General features: G+C 33.5%; 1 pseudogene across 1 annotated transcript in view; it reads right to left on the reverse strand.

Annotated features, from left to right (window-relative positions):
- LOC143226953 (dynein beta chain, ciliary-like) overlaps window positions 1–23,362 on the reverse strand; it is a 186,227-nt pseudogene that overhangs the window by 47,151 nt on the left and 115,714 nt on the right. The window contains exons 32-45 of the transcript XR_013014816.1: window positions 22,981–23,286; window positions 22,359–22,664; window positions 21,278–21,445; window positions 17,097–17,341; window positions 16,228–16,389; window positions 15,579–15,772; window positions 14,180–14,342; window positions 11,932–12,198; window positions 10,176–10,337; window positions 8,301–8,533; window positions 7,723–7,983; window positions 2,888–3,031; window positions 2,103–2,282; window positions 1,792–1,893 (exon numbers count right to left, since the gene is read on the reverse strand). The product of XR_013014816.1 is annotated as a dynein beta chain, ciliary-like (transcript). The remainder of the gene's footprint in view (window positions 1–1,791; window positions 1,894–2,102; window positions 2,283–2,887; window positions 3,032–7,722; window positions 7,984–8,300; window positions 8,534–10,175; window positions 10,338–11,931; window positions 12,199–14,179; window positions 14,343–15,578; window positions 15,773–16,227; window positions 16,390–17,096; window positions 17,342–21,277; window positions 21,446–22,358; window positions 22,665–22,980; window positions 23,287–23,362) is intronic.

Raw genomic sequence — 23,362 nt, forward strand, 5'->3', positions numbered from 1 at the left:
TGCAGTTTTCAACATCTTGTAGTCAAACTCAAACACTTTTTGTGTCATGTTCTTTCATTCCAGTGAGTGGTGTCACCTTTCAAAATAGCAACCATGCAAGAAAAAGCTCAATGTGGCATCTGACTTGCAGGAACCAAGTAAGTAACTGTGATGGAGCATGATTACTGAAGCTTGTACAGGAAACAAATATGGGGATATGTTAAGGATATCACATTTCACTCGTCTACAGCAAACATCATGGAACTAAAGATTGGGATAACAGATGTCATATCCACTGTTAATATGTACATGTTGAAGTGAAAGTGGACTGAAATGAAATATTGGTTAGATGTACTGAAAGCCAAAATGATGCACGCACAGAAGCCCACTGTTTGAATAGAGCTACAAGACGTTAAAAAGCACATGACTACATATTCTTTGTTAGTTAATTATTAAATTTTAAAACAGAAAAGATAATCTTGGACAACTGTATATAAAACCCAGTTGACACTTTGTGTGTAAGTGTCATGAGTCATTTTAATTTATGTTTGCCTCATTTTTACTGATTTTGAGAGAGTGAAATTGAAAATTGTTTTTATTTTTTCAATGTATGTTACTGCCCTTCTTTATGATGGAGGAGGAAACAAAGCTTGCTGAAGGAGAGGTGGAGGCCAAAGAGATGATGAAGGAGGAAGTTTGGTGAACAAAGCTTGCTGAAGGAGAGGTGGAGGCCACAGAGCTGATGAAGGGAGAAGTTTGTGAAGAAAGCTTGTCGAAGGACAAGGCAGAGGCCACAGAGCCTGATGAAGGAGAAGTTTAGTGAAGAAAGCTTACTGAAGGACAGGCAGAGGCCACAGAGATGATGAAGAGAGAAGTTTGGTGAAGTAAACTTGCTGAAAGAGATGTGGAGGCTACAGAGATGATGGAGGAGGAAGTTTGTTGAAGTAAACTTGCTGAAAGAGATGTGGAGGCTATAGAGCTGATGAAGGAGAAAGTTTGGTGAAGCAAACCTGCTGAAAGAGAGTGGAATATAGAGATGATAGAGGAGGAAGTTGTTGAAATAAACCTGCTGAAAGAGAAATGGAGGCCACAGAGATGATGAAGGAGGAAGCCTGGTGAAATAAACCTGCTGAAAGAAATGTGGAACCATAGAAATGATGGAGGAGGAAGTTTGTTGAATAAACCTGCTAAAAGAGATGTGGAGGCTATAGAGCTGATGAAGGAGGAAGTTTGGTGAAGTAAACTTGCTGAAAGAGATGTGGAGGCCACAGAAATGATGAAGGAGAAAGTTTGGTGAAGTAAACTTGCTGAAAGAGAGGTGGAGGCCATAGAGATGATGGAGGAGGAAGTTTGTTGAAGTAAACTTGCTGAAAGAGAAATGGAGGCCACAGAGATGATGAAGGAGGAAGTTTGTTGAAGTAAACTTGCTGAAAGAGAGGTGGAGGCCACAGAAATGATGAAGGAGGGAGTTTGGTGAAGAAAGGTTGCTGAATGATAGGTGAAGGCCACAGAGATAAAGAGGAGGAAAGTTTGGTAAAGAAAACTTGCTGAAGGATAGGTGGAAGTCACATGGATGATGAAAGGGGAAATTTGGTTAACAAGGAAGAAAGAGTGGAGGCCATAAGATTTTTTTTCACAAAACTACAACCCATAATTTTTTGGCAAGAGTAGTATATAATAAAAAATTTTTTTGTTTTCATAACAGATCCCAAATAGCGGATCTCAAAAGAAAAAAACATTTATTAGGTGGTTCCTACAAATAATGTTTTTTGCTTTTATATTTTTAGACAGGTGTAATCAATATTTTGTTACCTCAATTTTTGTTTTTATCTTATTAAGTTTCTCTTTAGCTGCTTCTAATTCAGCATTAGCTTCAGCCAGAGCCTTCCTCTTGGGTTCAACATCACAAAACACCTACAAATAAAAGTACTCTTTAAGACTACATACACAATTCTTTCACTTGCTGCTTCATCTATTTACAGTGCTAGACTGTAGAGATTTTTATTGGTTGTAATTCTTAATATCTCAAAACAGTAAGATTGTTTTATGGTAGGAAAACTTCACACCTACTTTTGTTTCTTATTATGATACTAAAGATATTTTACAGATAACTTAAAACTTACCTCATAAAACTTGACAATATTTATAACCCAAGAACAGAGACCTGCAGCAGCATTAGATTTTGTAGCAATGAATTCTGGGTTAAACTCTGAATTCTTCAAATAAGGCTGGATGGCTTTAAGGCAATTATCATGAATGTTTTCTTTATCAAAGTTTATTAAAGCATCAAGGAAAGCATCAACCTAAATGAAAAATTACAGTATGAAGGAAAGCGTTTTTGATAGGGAAGAACAGCTTTTTGTAATGAACCCTTGCTGAAATATTAGTTGTTATCAGACAAACATTAATTAAATGGCTTCCTGTATTGTTACTTTGAATTAGCATGAAATCCTTGTGGTGACTAAGACTGCAACATTATTAAAACAAGTGAAGTGTCTCCCAGACAAACATTACTTAAATGGCTATTATGTACACTTCATGTTGAAAAAACATATTTACCAACAGCTAAAGTTGACATCAGTACTCTGAAGCACAACTGTGAACAAGAAAATGAAACATATGGCAGAGTTTATACATAAACGTTCTTCTGTGGTATATGCATGTAGAAAGATGAGAGAACTAAGGGTGGGTTGATGCATGTACTGCATCATATTGAAGACATTTAGAAATTTTAGTCTCAAGGTTGTTTATAGCATGAGAACAATTTAATTAGGAAGAGAATTTCCAAACACTCAGTGTCACCTTAATATTAGTTTATATGGACATTAGATTTATATAATTAAAAATTACAAAGAATATTCCCATAAACAGTTATAAACACCATATACAGTGTGTTAGGCTCTATTACCTTCCCCATCATCACTTTAGCTGATTTCCAGCTGCGGTCTTTTGGAACCTTTCCATCTGTAGCAAGCAGTACCATCACTGCTGCTGTTACATTCGTTACAACACCAGGGGGACACCCAAAGGATTTTAATTCAGTTAAATTGGCCTGAAATAAAATAAAAAACTAAACAAATATTGCCAGGCATGTCTTCTCTAACAATAATTGAAAAAGAAACACTTGTGATAACACAATAATATTTAATTGTTGTGATCTATAAAGACACATCAAGTTTCAGAAGTGGCTAACATAAGTTTTTCTTCATCTGTTATAACACAATAATATTTAACTGTTGTGATCTATAAAGACAAATCAAGTTTCAGAAGTAGCTAACATAAGTTTTTCTCCATCTGTTATAACACAATAATATTTAATTGTTGTGATCTATAAAGACACATCAAGTTTCAGAAGTAGCTAACATAAGTTTTTCTCCATCTGTTATAACACAATAATATTTAATTGTTGTGATCTATAAAGACACATCAAGTTTCAGAAGTAGCTAACATAAGTTTTTCTCCATCTGTTATAACACAATAATATTTAATTGTTGTGATCTATAGTGTGTCAGTCTCACAAAATGATATCTTATGGATATGAATTTCTTGTGAAACATTTACAATCACATGTACCAAATTTCATAAAAAAACCTAATCATACTAAAAAATGATAAGTTTCCATGAAATTGTGTTTTATCTCTCCCAAACAAACAAAAACTAAATCTTACAATTCTTACTATAAACTACAAAATTATTGGTAAGACACAAAGGACATTTTCTAATAACACTGAGAGCAGAAGTTAAACAACTGTGTGATATGTGTTAAACTTCATCATTTAGGTTCAATATGTAATTATTTTTAGAACTCGGATAAAACTGTCTGGTGTAAATCTTTGGTTTGTGATAGCTCTAGAAAAGCAACTTTTGTAAGTAATAATAAGTACTTATACCTAGAACAATAACACATATGTTAATGTTTTAACTTTATGATCCATCAACAATTTTACCCCAACCCAGACTTGAACCAAGAACAATTAACATATATCAGAAATACATATTCAGGTTAGAAAAAATTATTACATCCAATATAGCACTTTCCTCTTCTCACAAAATTAGCTATAATCCCACATTCTTTAGGAGAAGGAGCTGGTGGGAGGGAAGAACAGACACACCTCCCCGAAAGTGAATAATTTCTCTTTATATAAGAGAGTGATACCCAAAGAAGAAAACTACACCACTTCTGATCCAGGTATACTCTTTACTAATTTCTATAATGTAAGAAACCAGTATAGAAAATGAGAGAAGCACATCCTTGTGGGAGAGAATGCAGCAAGAAAGTGATCCTAATTGGATAAATATGTAGTACCTCAATCTCACAATAAGAAAAATGGGTAAATGAAGATGCATCTCAAGATGTAGAGTAGACAGAGTGCAGTAGACTGTGCTCAATAACTCAACTAAATACAAAACCTCCTCATGGAATACTGACATCCAAGTGAGGAGAGGATGAGGATTATACCATTTTCACATCCAATCTAAGAAACACTCTAATACCTAGGTATGACACAGGATTAGCTCTTAGCTTTCACATTTGGCATACAGTATCAAAAGGAAGTCTATCCCATGCAATCAACTGCAGTGGTGGTAAAATAAGTCAGGACCATCCAAAGGGCTATAGCAACTAAATAAGGATGGAGCTGGAACTATTCCACATATCCCTGCTATTACTCACAACATAGAAAAAACCGAGGTAAGATGACAGAGAATCCAAAACCTCTGAGAGGATTTATGTTGACTGGTTCACTGTAAATCTAAAACCAACCGATAGAGTACCAACATCCATGTGAGGATGGGATGAGGGTGTTTAATCAAAGGGGTGAACTGCATGTTGACATCTCATTCTGTTGTCAAGGTAATCACAAACTGTAGAATGTGACATCATTTACACTAGCAGAACACCACTGTCCTACACTGAATAGAATAATTATAGCCATCATATGTGAAACCCATTCAGTAGGATGTCTCCATGGTTGACCATTGAAGTGGCTTGAACTTGGTAAGTGGTAAGGACTTCTGTACTCCACTAGAAGAAAAGAGGGTTTGAGAATATGTTGGAGAGTGTGGAGGAACTTCAACACCCTAGACAATGCAATGGATGATCATAAAACCCTATTTTGAAAAACAACCATATCAATTTCTTCAATCAGTGTATAGCAAAGAAGGGCAGTTATTCCCTTTGCTTTGCCAATGAAGTCTAGAATTGGCCAATTTATAAAGCAAATATAGTGAGGTTTTTCACCTAAAAGCAATCTTGTGAAACACTCTATCTTAAAGATGAGTGTGAGAAGCCATGGAAAGGAAAGCTATAGTTAATATGGTGTACAGTGTGAATTTAATGTTAAAGAATACTTGATCAGGCATCACTCAACATAGAGCAGGATCTAAGTATTAAAACTATGAAGAATAGACCTTGAAAGAAAAGAAAGCATTAAGAAAGACTTTCCTGGTGTCAGAGTCATACCAATAGTCTGAACTTCAGACATAAGCAGAAGGTGAAAATTTGAGAAAGTCTAAACCACAATTTGATGTAAATAATGGGAAACAAATGTGTTATGGTTGATACACATGCCTGATTGTAGCTGATGAAGAAAAAAAGGTGAGGTGTCAGAGATATCATAGAACAGTGGGAAAGAGATAAGGAAGATTGAACCAACTGGATCAAACAATGAGCACAACTGCTTATGGTAAAAGAAGAGAGATCTCTGGACAAAGAGGGTTGTCATAGGAAATAGTGACATAAATGGGAACCACAGAAGGAAGTCATGTGGGAAATATAACAACAAAGGGCATGCACAGGACCTAAAGTTCATCTCGATCAGGATGGAGATATAGATGAGAAATAGAGGGAAAGGAAATAGGCAAAAAGGAGGAGTTACCCTCATGAGCTTCTATGGTTTTATGAAGAAAGAAATGATCTGGATAAATGAGAAGATAGATATGATGGTAAAGTGTGCATATAGTGTTGATGGACTTCCAACAAACACAGAGCAAAAGGAGAAAGAAATATGCCTTAAAGAACAAGTGAAACAAGGAATATGAAATATATAGGTTTGAATGGAGATAAAGTGAGAGAATGGAGAACCAGATTAATATCCCAATCCAGAAGAGCAGGTTATTGGGGATATCAACAAATCCATAAGGAAAGGATGAACATGCTAAGGATGGGTGAGAGAGAAACTTTGCAATAATGGGAAAGATGAAATGTATGGGGTAAAAATGCCTGACAACCTGAAATCAAGGAGACCAAAGACCCCCAAATGAAAAAAAAAAAAAAAACACATGAGAACTTAGAGATACCAGCAACAGTAGGACGAGCAGCAGGATATTGCAGAGCAAGGGCCCACGTGTGAAACATCTTCCATTTTTGCTGATATAATTCCATGAAGGAAGAAGAAATGGATTGGGCCAAATAAAAAGTTACATTATGAAAGAAATCAGATCTTCTTGCCAAAGACTACATATAAGCCAGGCATGAACAAAGGAGGTCATGTAATAAGTGAGGTGGTACAGAAGGAAATTATTGTAGTTGGAGTAAATGAGGAAACCATGGTGGAGTCAGCCAGTAGAGAGCAATCAGAAGGACACAGCACAGAGTGGAATGGAAAAGGAAAACTACTCAATGAAGCAATTAAATAGAAGGATAAATATACAGGAATTTTTGTGACCAATCCTGACTAAAGGCATCTATCTATCTGAAGATGAGATAACAGGAACCAAAAGAGTATAACTGGTGATTTAGGGCAGAAGAAAATACATCTATGTGACAAAAACCCCACATATTACAAAGCTACCTCAAAATGATATGATGAAGTGGTCACTTGGTTATGCAAATCTTGCTGGGGCAGGAAAGACAGTTTGCCATGAGACTGAATATTGTATTGTTTTCTTGTTTTAGAAATTCACACAAAGCTACTGTCTGTGCTAGCCATTCCTAATTTAGAAGGAACAGACTGGACAGAAGATGGCTGGTCGACATCACATCACCAGTTCTTGGGTTACTCATTACCAATGAATAGTGAGATCAATAATTACATTAAAGCACCCCACAAACAAAAGGTTGAGGTCGTTCAATGATGGAATTCAAACCTGCAGTCCACAGATAAGATGTCAAGCACTCTAACAACTAGATTATGTTAGGTTCTTAGTTTATTGTAACAATTCTCAAAGTTTATTAAGTTTTATTGTTCTTGTTTTTAACTGTTAGAATATGTAAACGTTCTTATTTTTATTAACTTGTTACCTTATACAATGTCTAGTTTTACCAGACCTAAAACTATAAAAATTTACTCATTGTATATAAATATATATATATATATATATATATTTCTTGTATTAATGAACTTAAGAAACTGAACAACCTTTCTCTGCTCTGGAAGATAAAATGTGTTCATTTTTTGTAATTTTATCATGTAAATGTAATATGTAATCAGCAACAATTACCTTTCAACAGTGACAAACATCTTCAGAAAAGCTTACAAGGTAACAAGTTAAGTCTATGTTAAGACACAGATGATAGCATATCTCTTATCAGTAATTATGTGTTTAACAAAGGCAGCTCTAGAAACATAACTTTGAAAGTATGGTAGTGGACAAAGAAAGATTCTAAACAGCTGTACAAGCAGTTACTAAAAACATAAACTTCAAACTTTTAAAACTACAACACTTAACTCAGAGGACTTAAGGAGTCACAAATCATATTTGTGTCAACTTATTAATCACAGAGTTTTGGGATTAGGACCTTGCCTTGTTTAAGGTGTTAAGGGCCTCCCTTGCAGCTACCAGTGCTGGTTCTGCCTTTGCTAAGTCTTCCTGGCAATCTTTAGCCTTTCGGCCCACTTCTTCGTTTATCTGTGCCACCTTACTTTCTTCTGCTGCAGCTATAGCTTTCTCTTCACTAACCTTTTCAGTTTCTTTTCCTACAACTGCAATAAGTTTGTCTGCATCCTCATTTTTCTGCTTCAGTTCTACTTCTTGGGATGCTAATTTAACTTTCAAGTCATCAACCTGACAAATACAAAGCTCATTAGAGAATATGGGACAACCACAATGGCAGCAGTACGTACTAGAGAATTAAAATACATGTATCAGAAAGTGCTTACACTCAAAAAAGTTTGATAATTTACTGTAAATAAGTTGCCTTCTACAAAATTTCTAAACTGTATAATACGTAGTTGAAACCTAAAATGTATATTCAAAGAAAACCCTCACATCATGGTTTCTAATGAGAGTTTAAAACTTTAAAAAACCAATTTTATTTATCTTAATGAAACAAATCTAGATTTTACTACAAAACACAACTGTTGTTACTTCATGTCACTTACTTGAGATGATGTAGACAACAGCTTCTGCAGTCCATTCTCTAAACGTTGGATTTTGATTGAAGTTCCTGATTCTTAGCCCCCAGTAGATTACCATACAACTTGATTTGTTCCAGAAAGCTCTTAGGAGTGGTATAATTGTAACGTCTTTCATTAATTAGATACAAGGAACTCATATCATTCACTGACGTGTGAACAAAGGCCATAAACTTAGCTATGGGATCTCTCAGTTCTTCCTTTGGGAAAATAATAATAATGATTTAAAGGAAATATATCCTGAACATTTTCAATATATCTTGACAATTCTAGTACTAGTGTTTACTGGCACATGAGATACCTATTATCAGGTTCACTGATCTCCCATTGATTGATTGGGTAGAAGCAAACAAGTTTTATTCACACACACAACCAAAGTTAAAGGAAAGTATATTTAGTGGCACCTTGCTGGAGAGTTTGCAGTAGGTTAAAAATACATCAATACTTGCAATCATATCAGATAATTATGTTTCATACAGAGGAAACATAACGTTAGAAGTAAAGTGAGCTTAACTATTATTTTGAGATTACAGGCGCTACCATATGACAGATGGTCACTTTCACTTCAGAACAAGGAAGGATATATACACCTGGGACATCACCTAATTTCCATACAGTATACCCTACATTACAGAAATGTTTTCCATGTGAAACTCAAGTTAAATGGCCTAGTTCTATAACAATGAGGGACCCTCATCAGGTTTCTGATTGAAATAGTTATAACATATGTCAACTTTAACTACACGTTTTATTCTTTCACTGTAATGGTTGTGTTACACAGTATTAATATTGCCTTCGGACAACATTCACATCACATTTCATACTGCATGGTCATTACCAGGGATACATATCTGTAGTTTTGATCTATGTAGGTACTGCATGGTCATTACCAGGGATATATATCTGTAGTTTTGATCTATGTAGGTACTGCATGGTCATTACCAGGGATATATATCTGTAGTTTTGATCTATGTAGGTACTGCATGGTCATTACCAGGGATATATATCTGTAGTTTTGATCTATGTAGGTACTGCATGGTCATTACCAGGGATATATATCTGTAGTTTTGATCTATGTAGATAGCTTGTTCTGATCAGAAGTCATATTAAATATTAATTCCAGATTATAACTACACATCATGTGTAAAGCAATTTTGAAAGCATATATTGACTGAGAGGGTAGGAAATACATAGTACATCTGCATACCACAAGGTTAGTTAACAGTTGTTATAAAAATGTTTAGAAAGATGATGTGGCAATCTCAAGGATAAAGCCAGAATGTACCTCAAGGGTAGTTAACAGTTGTTATCAAAATGTTCAGAAAGATGATGTGGTAATCTCAAGGATGAAGTCAGAATGTACTTCAAGGGTAGTTAACAGTTGATATCAAAATGTTTAAAAAGATGATGTGGTAATCTCAAGGATGAAGCCAGAATGTACCTCAAGGGTAGTTAACAGTTGATATCAAAATGTTTATAAAGATGATGTGGTAATCTCAAGGATGAAGCCAGAATGTACCTCAAGGGTAGTTAACAGTTGATATCAAAATGTTTAGAAAGATGATAGATGATGTGGTAATCTCAAGGATGAAGCCAGAATGTACCTCAAGTGTAGTCAACAGTTGACATTAAAATGTTTATAAAAATGATGTGGTAATCTCAAGGATGAAGCTAGAATGTACCTCAAGGGTAGTTAACAGGTTATGCCAAAATGTTTACGAAGATGATGTGGTAATCTCAAGGATAAAGCTAGAGTGTACCTAAAGGGTAGTTAGCAGTTGATATCAAAATGTTAACAGAAACGATGTGGTAATCTTAGATACAGTTATACTTTATACTTACAGGCAAAACTTCAATTTCCCCGAGGAATCTTAAACTCACAGACACAAGAGCTTCCTGTGGCCAACTATGAAACCAGTCTATGCACGTACAGTTTGTAATAGCAGGAAACCTCCGACTACGTATTCTCAGGATTGGTCCAACAGGTGAAAAACAGAGTATAACCTTTGGAAAGACAGAGAATAAAATGCACAAGACTCAACATAAGATTTCCTTTCAACTTGTATAAATATACAATTTAAGGACTACAAAAGACTATCCCATAATGTTGACCTATGAATCATTTAACTACAACCTCGGTAACTATATAGCATGGGCATTTTATAAATATGTAACATTAGCCAGCTCCTTGTTCAAAGACTCTTTTAACTTTAAACTTTAAATCGATTCTTCATCAACTGAGTCATAAAGCCTTAATGTCCAGTTTTGATATAATCTCCCTCTTCACAGAAGTCCCAATGCCTGTAAGATAGCTTTAGAACTTTATATTCAAGACCTCATCCCATTGTCACACACTCCCAGCAGCCAATTAGACACCTTTATGGAATTCACTACCACCAAAACTAACTTTATGTTCAATAACCAAAACTACCTACAAATAAATGGCCAAAGTATGGGGAATTAAGATTGAATCTCAAGCAATCAATTCAGCCTTACACCCATCACTATACTGGTACAGGTATGTTGATGATACACTACTGGATTCACATCTACAGAACATACACTTAGTTTTTTCAACTGTGTTAACTCTATACACCCCAATATCAAGTTCATCTGTGAACAGGAAAAAAACTAACCAAATAGCATTTCTTAACCTCAAGATCACAAGAAATGATACACAATTTAAAACAGAAATCCACAGATAAATCACCCATACAGAATTATATATTCCCTGGGCTTAACACATGAAACAAAATGAAAACTCAACATATTAAGAAACTAAATAAACATAGCCCCAAAACTAAGCTCACCCCATAAAATTAACAATGAAATGAACAAAATAAAACAACACTTGATCAACATCAACAAATTTTCTCCAAAAACAATTGGAAAAATTATATTCACACACCTGAATCAACAATAAACAAATAGTAATAAATCCCAAGATACAAAACCTTACACTGCTAATTACCATGTGTTCCCGACATCAGTGAAAAAATAACAAACATTTGGAAAAAACACAACATTCCAGTAAACACCAAATTTACTCAAAAACAGATACAAAACTAAAGTCCATACCATGTAAAAACTACACTGACAAATACAACACTAACACTATTAATAAAATACAATGCAACAACTGCCACGACCTCTATATCAAAAACTGGATTCAAAGAACACAAAAACACATCTTCATACGTTTATGAACACTGCAAATCAAATAAACACAACATAACCATAAAAACCACTCAGATACTAAGTAAGGAAACAAATATAAACAAATGCAAAATCAAAGAAGCCCTACTTATACAACAACTAAAACCAAAATTAAACCAATGTAAAGGAACACCTTTATACCTATACTAATTAGTAACCTAACATCTAACTGCCTGTTTACACTTTCATCCCTAAAACATGTGCCAGACAATGGTCAGTTGCAACAAACTCTATCTTTGTTAAATTGAAGATGACCTAGGAAGGTCAAAATGTTGTTCTGCACTTTAATTACAGTTAAAACCCATACCAGACAACTCGAGAATATATTTTTACTTCAAGTGGGTTTCTCCTCACAAACTGCCATCACACTGAAAACTGTTACCTTTAGCTGTCTTCGAACTCTGTCTATGAAAAATTTCCAACAGTTCTCACGAGAGTCCATTACACCTGCAGCTTTGACTTCACTACGGATCCCATTTATAATGTTCTCCACCTCATCATCAGCAAACAGTTCAGGAATTTCTCCAGAAGCCAACAAATCATTGATTAGAACGAGGAACTGTTCATCAGCCACTTGTGCATCTGTCATTAGAAATACGGTGCCCACGTTTTTCAGGCCAGCTTTATTATAAAGCATTGAAAGATCAGCCTATAGAAACAAATACTTCAATATTAAACAGAAAGCACTGTAAGATTTGTCTAACAAAACAAGTACTTAAAGTGAACACAATGTAAGATAGAAACAAGAACTTAAATATTACAGAGAGAACATTGTAAGAGAGAAACAAGTACTTAAATATTAAAGTGAAAACACTGTAAGATGGATACAAGTACTTAAATATTAAAGTGAAAACACTGTAAGATAGAAACAAGTACTTAAATATTAAAGTGAAAACACTGTAAGATAGAAACAAGTACTTAAATATTAAAGTGAAAACACGAAGATCTGCTTTTAGGAAAACACATTTTTATTTTCTCAAAACCACTAGTTATTTATGATAAAGCTCAATGTTTGTAAAACTTAACAAAAAGATAATAGGTGTTATTAAACTTTGTATTAAGATCATTACATGGTTAAAAAATATAATAGGTGTTATTAAACTTTGTATTAAGATCATTACATGGTTAAAAAGATAATAGGTGTTATTAAACTTTGTATTAAGATCATTACATGGTTAAAAAGATAACGTGTTATTAAACTTTGTATTAAGATCATTACATGGTTAAAAAGATAACGTGTTATTAAACTTTGTATTAAGATCATTACATGGTTAAAAAGATAACAGGTGTTATTAAACTTTGTATTAAGATCATTACATGGTTAAAAAGATAATAGGTGTTATTAAACTTTGTATTAAGATCATTACCTGGTTAAAAAGATAATAGGTGTTATTAAACTTTGTATTAAGATCATTACATGGTTAAAAAGATAACAAGTGTTATTAAACTTTGTATTAAGATCATTACATGGTTAAAAAGATAATAGGTGTCATTGAACTTTGTATTAAGATCATTACATGGTTAAAAAGATAATAGGTGTTATTGAACTTTGTATTAAGGTCATTACATGGTTAAAAAGATAACATGTGTTATTAAACTTTGTTTTAAGATCATTACATAGTTAAAAAGATAATAAGTGTAATTAAACTTTGTATTAAGGTCATTACATGGTTAAAAAGATAACATGTGTTATTGAACTTTGTATTAAGATCATCACATGGTTAAAAAGATAACATGTGTTATTGAACTTTGTATTAAGATCATTACATGGTTAAAAAGATAACATGTGTTATTGAACTTTGTATTAAGATCATTACATGGTTAAAAAGATAATAGGTGTTATTGAACTTTGTATTAAGATCATTACATGGTTAAAAAGATAACAGGTGTTATTAAACTTTGTATTAAGATCATTACATGGTTAAAAAGATAACATGTGTTATTAAACTTTGTATTAAGATCATTACATGGTTAAAAAGATAACAGGTGTTATTAAACTTTGAATTAAGGTCATTACATGGTTAAAAAGATAACATGTGTTATTGAACTTTGTATTGAGATCATCACATGGTTAAAAAGATAACATGTGTTATTGAACTTTGTATTAAGATCATTACATGGTTAAAAAGATAACAGGTGTTATTAAACTTTGTATTAAGATCATTACATTGTGAATACATTAAACATTTCTATATACTATTACCAGTTTTTGTTCTTAATTTTATTTTATTGTATGTATGTTGATTTTCATTTAAAATAAGGGGATGTTAAGGAAATGATCTGGTCCCATTGTTCTGAATAATTCAATATCCAGATAATTATGTTCTACTTACCATAGTTGTACACACCAAACCACTCAGTTTAAATACACTTCATACAATACAATAAACGTTTGTCATAATTTCAATCTTTTATCAAAAGTTTAAGGTTTAGGGTGTTCTTACAAATAGGACTTCCACACACTTTATTTAACATACTTAACACATACAGTTTGTTATAATTCTTTAGTGGCTATAACCTATCCTAGTGCAAAGTATTCAGTTGTGTTTGTAAACAAGTTAAAATTTTGTGTTCTTGAATTAATAAATGTATAACCTTTTCTATGGAAGCACATCTCAAAAATATATCACCTTAAGATCTGGGATCCCATATCCTTTTCGTAGAGATATCTGAAACACTTCCAGACCACTAATGTAGGCTGCTATTCGAGCCAAAGACTGCTTTCCACTGCCCCCTACTCCCACAAGTAGAGCATTACCTCTGGGTGACTCAAGAATTCTGCTGATGTGGCAACTTAAACAAGAAAGTATGCCATACAATTAAGGCTTGAAATATTGGGTAATTGAAAAAAAAATCCATAATTAAAAAACTGAGGAGAAGAGAGACAACTATGTGTTTGACAAATTTGTCATTTTTAGTATTATGATTTCTCAGTGAAGGTGTGCAGACATCATTGCTGTAAAGTAACATCCAAAACAACACTAAAACATAATATTAACTATCCAAAACAACACTAAAACATAATATTAACTATCTAAAACAATACTAAAACATAATATTAACTGTCCAAAACAATAGTAAAACATAATATTAACTATCTAAAACAATACTAAAACATAATATTAACTATCTAAAACAATACTAAAACATAATATTAACTGTCCAAAACAATAGTAAAACATAATATTAACTATCTAAAACAATACTAAAACATAATATTAACTATCCAAAACAATACTAAAACATATTAACTATCTAAAACAATACTAACACATAATATTAACTATCTAAAACAATACTAAAACATAATATTAACTGTCCAAAACAACACTAAAACATAATATTAACTATCCAAAACAATACTAAAACATAATATTAACTATCTAAAACAATACTAAAACATAATATTAACTGTCCAAAACAAGAGTAAAACATAATATTAACTATCCAAAACAATACTAAAACATAGCATTAACTATCTAAAACAATACTAAAACATAACATTAACTATCTAAAACAATAGTAAAACATAATATTAACTATCCAAAACAATACTAAAACATAAGATTAACTATCCAAAACAATACTAAAACATAAGATTAACTATCTAAAACAATAGTAAAACATAATATTAACTATCCAAAACAATACTAAAACATAATATTAACTATCTAAAACAATACTAAAACATAGCATTAACTATCTAAAACAATACTAAAACATAGCATTAACTATCTAAAACAATACTAAAACATAACATTAACTATCTAAAACAATAGTAAAACATAATATTAACTATCTAAAACAATACTAAAACATAATATTAACTGTCCAAAACAATAGTAAAACATAATATTAACTATCCAAAACAATACTAAAACATAACATTAACTATCTAAAACAATAGTAAAACATAATATTAACCATCTAAAACAATACTAAAACATAATATTAACTATCCAAAACAATACTAAAACATAATATTAACTATCCAAAACAATATTAAATGACAAAATTAAGTTATCTTACACATGTTGCATGGCATCTTCAAATAAAACTATGTTCATAGGAGCATTGAGTTCATTGTAACTTTCTAAGCCTTCAGTGAGTGTTTGAGAAAGTTCACTCCAAGAGTTTACTGGCATGTATTTACTCTCACCCATCTCCTTAGTAAAGTGAAAATAGATAAGAGGTTGTTGGCTGAGAACTGATTCTTCTAAATCCTAGATAAAAATACAGATCAAGGTTTATGTTCCAAGTTCCAGAAACTTGTCAAATTCACAATCTCTGTGAACATCACAGTTATTTTCTTTATAACTAAATCTACACTGATGTCTGATTTATATAGACTGTGGCCTTGTGTTTATTCACTTTCTAACTGGCGGACAACAAACATTCATTTGTACCATTTTTAATTATGAATTAACCCAACTTTAGATTTATTAGGATAAACGTTTTGTAGAACCAACAACTGTTATCAAATTCTTATTTCTGGATAACATTTTCAGTTTAAGATATATTGTTTTCAGATATTATGATAATGTTATTTTATTCTTCAAAGTAATTTCAGTTTTCAACATCTTATGCTTATTTTGAGCTACACAAAAACACATGGAAACAAGTATGCTGGAAGTAGCTACAGTTAATTGGTAAAAAAAATATAATTCTCTGAACTCACTTCAAAATTTTTCTTCACAACCTCTGTTTGAAGCTTGTTAAAGTTTTCAATGTCCTTTTCTTCTGTTAATTTGTCTCGATACACTCTCTGTGACTCATGGATCCACAGCCTTACTAGTTCTGTTGGGGTTTTCACACATTCAGGAGTACAAAACAGCACACCCTGTGAGGACAATACTCAGATGTTTGGACCAATACACAAGTGTCTTGAATAAGCCAAGTTTTGTTTAGTTCAAATAAATTATGTAAATGTTAATAAGGTAAAAAGAAACACACATCTTTTAGACTTTATATACTAAAAAAGAACGATAACACTATTAAAACATTTTACTAAATATTAAACAATCAACAGTTCTGACAATACTTTCAAAATACTAGACAGAAATTTCATTGACCTCTATTTACTAATAAATATAAAATACTAAATAGATAACTTATTTTTCATTTAAATACTCATTTTTAGGTTGTGTATGTCACTAAATCTTAATTCTTTTACATCTTGCACACCCTGGATAGTTAAACTAAAGAAATAATTAACAAGAAATATGATTCCCATGCTTCAAATGATTGGAAGGTCAGCTCTTAAATGGTATGAATTAGATGTCAATAACAAGGAGATTAGAGATAGGTCAGGTATATGAAAAACAGATTAACTTAATTCTATTTTATGACTAATATAGATAATAAATTACACACACAGGTTTTTAACTGCAATTTTAATTTGTCTGTTTATTACATTTGGAAGATAGAAATAATTACTTCACTCCATAAACTCTCTCTCTTTAGGAAATGTATTTTATTTCTACTTATATCAACAGTACCATGAAAAATAGAAATAAATGAAATTTAAAAGCTGAGCAGTTGTCTCACCTGAAATATATCTGAGAGGTGTGGAGGTTAAAGACATAGTGAAACTTGACAGCTGTAGGAAGAAAAGTCTGTGCCACCTTCTGATGTAGAGCTAAAGCAGTTGTCACAAGAATAGAACACACTTTCTGAACTCCAGGCGAAAACTTGTAGAATGTTCTTCCCAAGTGTTGAGACAGTATACTATTGTAGATAGTGTGGAGGGCTTCCATTCCTGGGAAACTCACAGCAAACACACAGAAATGACGCTACCAAAAAATATTACAATTGTAATGTTATTACACATGGATATATTTTTGTAAATAAATGAATTGTAGTAAGTAAAAAATTAGTAAATATTAAATATATAAGTTAACTTGTAATACTTAATCTTTCATTAGTTTGAAACACAAAATATGTTAAAATATCTGAAGCAGACTATTAACATCTGATGTTTCACAACATATAATACATGGTGCTCAATATTACTGTTAAATGGTAGAAAAGAGAGTGGATGCCACTTCTATAGTGTGAATAGAAGAGAGTGGATATTAGTACTGTAGCATGGATAAAAGAGTGGATGTCAATACTGTCGCATAAATATAAGAGTGGATATCAAAATTGTAGCATGGATAGAAGAAAGTACTTAGATGTCAGCACTGTAGTATGGATAGAGGAGTGGACATCAGTACTGTATCATGGATATAAGAGTGGATGTTAATATTGTAGTGTGGATAGAATAGTGGATGTCAGTACTATAGTATGGATAGACCAGAGGATGTCAGTACTGTAGTATGGATAGACCAGAGGATGTCAGTACTGTAGTATGGATAGACCAGAGGATGTCAGTACTGTAGTATGGATAGAAGAGAGGATGTCAGTACTATAGTATGGATAGACCAGAGGATGTCAGTACTGTAGTATGGATAGACCAGAGGATGTCAGTACTATAGTATGAATAGAAGAGAGGATGTCAGTACTGAAGTATGGATAGACCAGAGGATGTCAATACTGTAGTATGGATAGACCAGATGATGTCAGTAGTGTCGTATGGAAAAAAGAGAGGATGTCAGTACTGTAGTATGGATAGAAGAGTGGATGTCAGTACTGTAGTATGGATAGAAGAGAGGATGTCAGTACTGTCATATGGATAGAAGAGAGGATGTCAGTACTGTCATATGGATAGAAGAGTAGATGTCAATACTGTAATATGGATAGACCAGAGGATGTCAGTAGTGTAGTATGGATAGAAGAGAGGATGTCAGTACTGTAGTATGGATAGACCAGAGGATGTCAGTACTGTAGTATGGATAGACCAGAGGATGTCAGTACTGTAGTATGGATAGACCAGAGGATGTCAGTACTGTAGTGTGAATAGACCAGAGGATGTCAGTACTGTAGTGTGGATAGAAGAGAGGATGTCAGTACTGTAGTATGGTCAGACCAGAGGATGTCAGTACTGTAGTATGGATAGACCAGAAGATGTCAGTACTGTAGTATGGATAGACCAGAGGATGTCAGTACTGTAGTATGGATAGAAGAGAGGATGTCAGTACTGTAGTATGGATAGACCAGAGGATGTCAGTACTGTACTATGGATAGACCAGAGGATGTCAGTACTGTAGTATGGATAGACCAGAGGATGTCAGTACTATAGTATGAATAGAAGAGAGGATGTCAGTACTGAAGTATGGATAGACCAGAGGATGTCAATACTGTAGTATGGATAGACCAGATGATGTCAGTAGTGTCGTATGGAAAAAAGAGAGGATGTCAGTACTGTAGTATGGATAGAAGAGTGGATGTCAGTACTGTAGTATGGATAGAAGAGAGGATGTCAGTACTGTCATATGGATAGAAGAGAGGATGTCAGTACTGTCATATGGATAGAAGAGTAGATGTCAATACTGTAATATGGATAGACCAGAGGATGTCAGTAGTGTAGTATGGATAGAAGAGAGGATGTCAGTACTGTAGTATGGATAGACCAGAGGATGTCAGTACTGTAGTATGGATAGACCAGAGGATGTCAGTACTGTAGTATGGATAGAAGAGAGGATGTCAGTACTATAGTATGGATAGACCAGAGGATGTCAGTACTGTAGTATGGATAGACCAGAGGATGTCAGTACTATAGTATGAATAGAAGAGAGGATGTCAGTACTGAAGTATGGATAGACCAGAGGATGTCAATACTGTAGTATGGATAGACCAGATGATGTCAGTAGTGTCGTATGGAAAAAAGAGAGGATGTCAGTACTGTAGTATGGATAGAAGAGTGGATGTCAGCACTGTAGTATGGATAGAGGAGTGGACATCAGTACTGTATCATGGATATAAGAGTGGATGTTAATATTGTAGTGTGGATAGAATAGTGGATGTCAGTACTATAGTATGGATAGACCAGAGGATGTCAGTACTGTAGTATGGATAGACCAGAGGATGTCAGTACTGTAGTATGGATAGACCAGAGGATGTCAGTACTGTAGTATGGATAGAAGAGAGGATGTCAGTACTATAGTATGGATAGACCAGAGGATGTCAGTACTGTAGTATGGATAGACCAGAGGATGTCAGTACTATAGTATGAATAGAAGAGAGGATGTCAGTACTGAAGTATGGATAGACCAGAGGATGTCAATACTGTAGTATGGATAGAACCAGATGATGTCAGTAGTGTCGTATGGAAAAAAGAGAGGATGTCAGTACTGTAGTATGGATAGAAGAGTGGATGTCAGTACTGTAGTATGGATAGAAGAGAGGATGTCAGTACTGTCATATGGATAGAAGAGAGGATGTCAGTACTGTCATATGGATAGAAGAGTAGATGTCAATACTGTAATATGGATAGACCAGAGGATGTCAGTAGTGTAGTATGGATAGAAGAGAGGATGTCAGTACTGTAGTATGGATAGACCAGAGGATGTCAGTACTGTAGTATGGATAGACCAGAGGATGTCAGTACTGTAGTATGGATAGACCAGAGGATGTCAGTACTGTAGTGTGAATAGACCAGAGGATGTCAGTACTGTAGTGTGGATAGAAGAGAGGATGTCAGTACTGTAGTATGGTCAGACCAGAGGATGTCAGTACTGTAGTATGGATAGACCAGAAGATGTCAGTACTGTAGTATGGATAGACCAGAGGATGTCAGTACTGTAGTATGGATAGAAGAGAGGATGTCAGTACTGTAGTATGGATAGACCAGAGGATGTCAGTACTGTACTATGGATAGACCAGAGGATGTCAGTACTATAGTATGGATAGAAGAGAGGATGTCAGTACTATAGTATGGATAGACCAGAGGATGTCAGTACTGTAGTATGGATAGACCAGAGGATGTCAGTACTATAGTATGGATAGACCAGAGGATGTCAGTACTATAGTATGAATAGAAGAGAGGATGTCAGTACTATAGTATGGATAGACCAGAGGATGTCAGTACTGTAGTATGGATAGACCAGAGGATGTCAGTACTATAGTATGGATAGAAAAGTAGATGTCAGTACTATAGTATGGATAGAAGAGTAGATGTCAGTACTATAGTATGGATAGACCAGAGGATGTCAGTACTGTAATATGGATAGACCAGAGGATGTCAGTACTGTAGTATGGATAGACCAGAGGATGTCAGTAGTGTCGTATGGAAAAAAGAGAGGATGTCAGTACTGTAGTATGGATAGAAGAGTGGATGTCAGTACTGTAGTATGGATAGAAGAGAGGATGTCAGTACTGTCATATGGATAGAAGAGAGGATGTCAGTACTGTCATGTGGATAGAAGAGTGGATGTCAGTACTGTCATATGGATAGAAGAGTGGATGTCAGTACTGTAGTATCAAGAGAAGAGTGAATATGAGTACTGTAGCATGGATAAAAGAGATAATGAATACCTATCAGTACCACCACATAAATAGATATATAAATATAAACTTACACATATATATATACACTTAGTTGCATACCTCATTTCATGTTCCACAATATTATAAAGTTGCCTAAAGGTTTTCTTAAATACTTCTTCAAAGTGAAACTGAATATTAATTACTTTAAATGTAGGTCATCTATAAAGTCAGAAATTAAAAGTTATTGCTTTACCTTCACACTGCTGAAACCAGTTTTTCTTATTTTCTATATTTTAAGCCACTTAGGACATTTCTTCAAGTGCATGCATGCAAGAAATCACAAAAACCTAAAAAAAACCAACCTGCAATCTAGGATTTATTACAAAACTTCCTGCAGTGGGATTCATACAGGCCACATACTGACAATTATGGATCTCCTTTAAACTCAGCTTTGTTCTATCATACCAGTGGCCATAGTCCAGGTGTTGTCGTATCAGGGTGTGGGGCTGGACAGTACCGTACTCATCGACCTAACAAGACAATACCCTTTACTAAGTCACTGATACTGTACATGCTTAATACAAAATAAATCAAGATATCATCAAGTATTAAAAAAAATTAAAATGAATAATTTTCATCTTAACCAACAAGATACTATTGAAGTGACATGCCCCCAAATTTCACAATTTGTTTTGTTATTTTATATAAAAACAAAAAATATACACTGGTGCCATATATGTAGTTCTTTCAGGTATTTATAATGCATCATTGTTGCTATATCATAACTTCAGCTGTTTATTATGTATGATTGTACTATATCAAGTTCAGCTTTTATAATATAACACTGTAACTATTTCATGTGATTATGAATCAGTATAGTTCATCATAATACCAGCTACATTGTTGCTATATCATAATTTCAGCTGTTTGTCATGTATGATTGTACTATATCAAGTTCAGCTTTTATAATATAACACTGTAACTATTTCATGTGATTATGAATCAGTATAGTTCATCATAATACCAGCTACATTGTTGCTATATCATAACTTCAGCTGTTTATTATGTATGATTGTACTATATCAAGTTCTGCTTTTATAATATAACACTGTAACTATTTCATGTGATTATGAATCAGTATAGTTCATCATAATACCAGCTACACTGTTGCTATATCATAACTTCAGCTGTTTATCATGAATGAGTGTACTTTTATCATAATTTCAAGTTTATAATACACCAGTTTAGTTCTTTCACACATCAATGCAAAGTTCTGTAACATTATTACAATTGTTAAAACAAAATTACATTCTTGTTCACCTTGTGTTTAACATTTCCAAGTTAAACATTATAACAGAAAGTTGGTACTGTGCATAGATTTTCACACAAAAATCACAAACAGCGTGTAAACATTTCTACTAAAAGATGAAATAAAAAAGTTACCTTTGGCATGTTTACATCATCAATGAAGTACACAAGACGTCTATTGCCAGGTGGTCCATAATTTCGACCTGCCTTTTTCTCCAGTGGTTTCTCTAAAACCTTCTGTAACATTTCTGATGTTGTATAGAAATTGAAGGGTACATTAGCAACCATGAAGTTTTCTGACAAGAAAGAAAGTTTCTCACTGATTAATACTGTTTTCCCACATCCAGCACTTCCAACAAGCATCACAGGATGGCATTTCTCCATTAAAAGGTCTAGGAAGAAGCGAATTCTGGTTGTCTCCGAGGTGTGAACTAGAGCAGCCTGGATTGAAAATAAAAAGAATGTACATTATTGAGTAAAATGATATATTTTTTTAAGTGTATGACAATGATATAGTTAATTATTATTTTAGCAATTCAAAGGCAGTTAATTAAATAGAAAATATCATGATATGAAATGGACAATTCCCAGTTATAAACCAAGAAGTTTTCTGTCAGGATTGTTTTACATTTGTTATCTGTTTTGAAGCATAGAAAGAATAAACAGTAATTTCTGTATCACATTTCCATAAAAGAAATTAGTATTAACTTTACTACACAATGCACTTTCTAGCTTTGTACACTCTATGTCGTCCTACCTGTAGTGGAAGATTGGGGTCTAATTCAAACTTTACAACTTTCTCTGTCCATAATGTGAGTTTCTTTGTGTCACGATCTACAAAATAATCAAAGATAGTTCCTTGGGATGGAAACTTCACTGTTTTAAACTCATTGATCCACCATTTTGAAAATTCCACTCTATAATCTACTAGTTGATCTTGAAACATGGCAGCACCAAAAGCCCATATGCAAGCAAAGACAAAATATAATTCATAAACATCTTTTGGACTATCTGGTGGTGTATTCTCAGGAATCAACAAGCAGTCAAGCAGGTAACACAGCATCTATTCAAATAAAGAACAAAAATATATAATGTGTCAAACATGCCCTCTTAGATAAATCTATGATTGAGAATGAAAA

The sequence above is a fragment of the Tachypleus tridentatus genome, chromosome 9 (genome assembly GCF_004210375.1).
Source record: "Tachypleus tridentatus isolate NWPU-2018 chromosome 9, ASM421037v1, whole genome shotgun sequence".
Taxonomy (NCBI): Eukaryota; Metazoa; Arthropoda; class Merostomata; order Xiphosura; family Limulidae; genus Tachypleus; species Tachypleus tridentatus.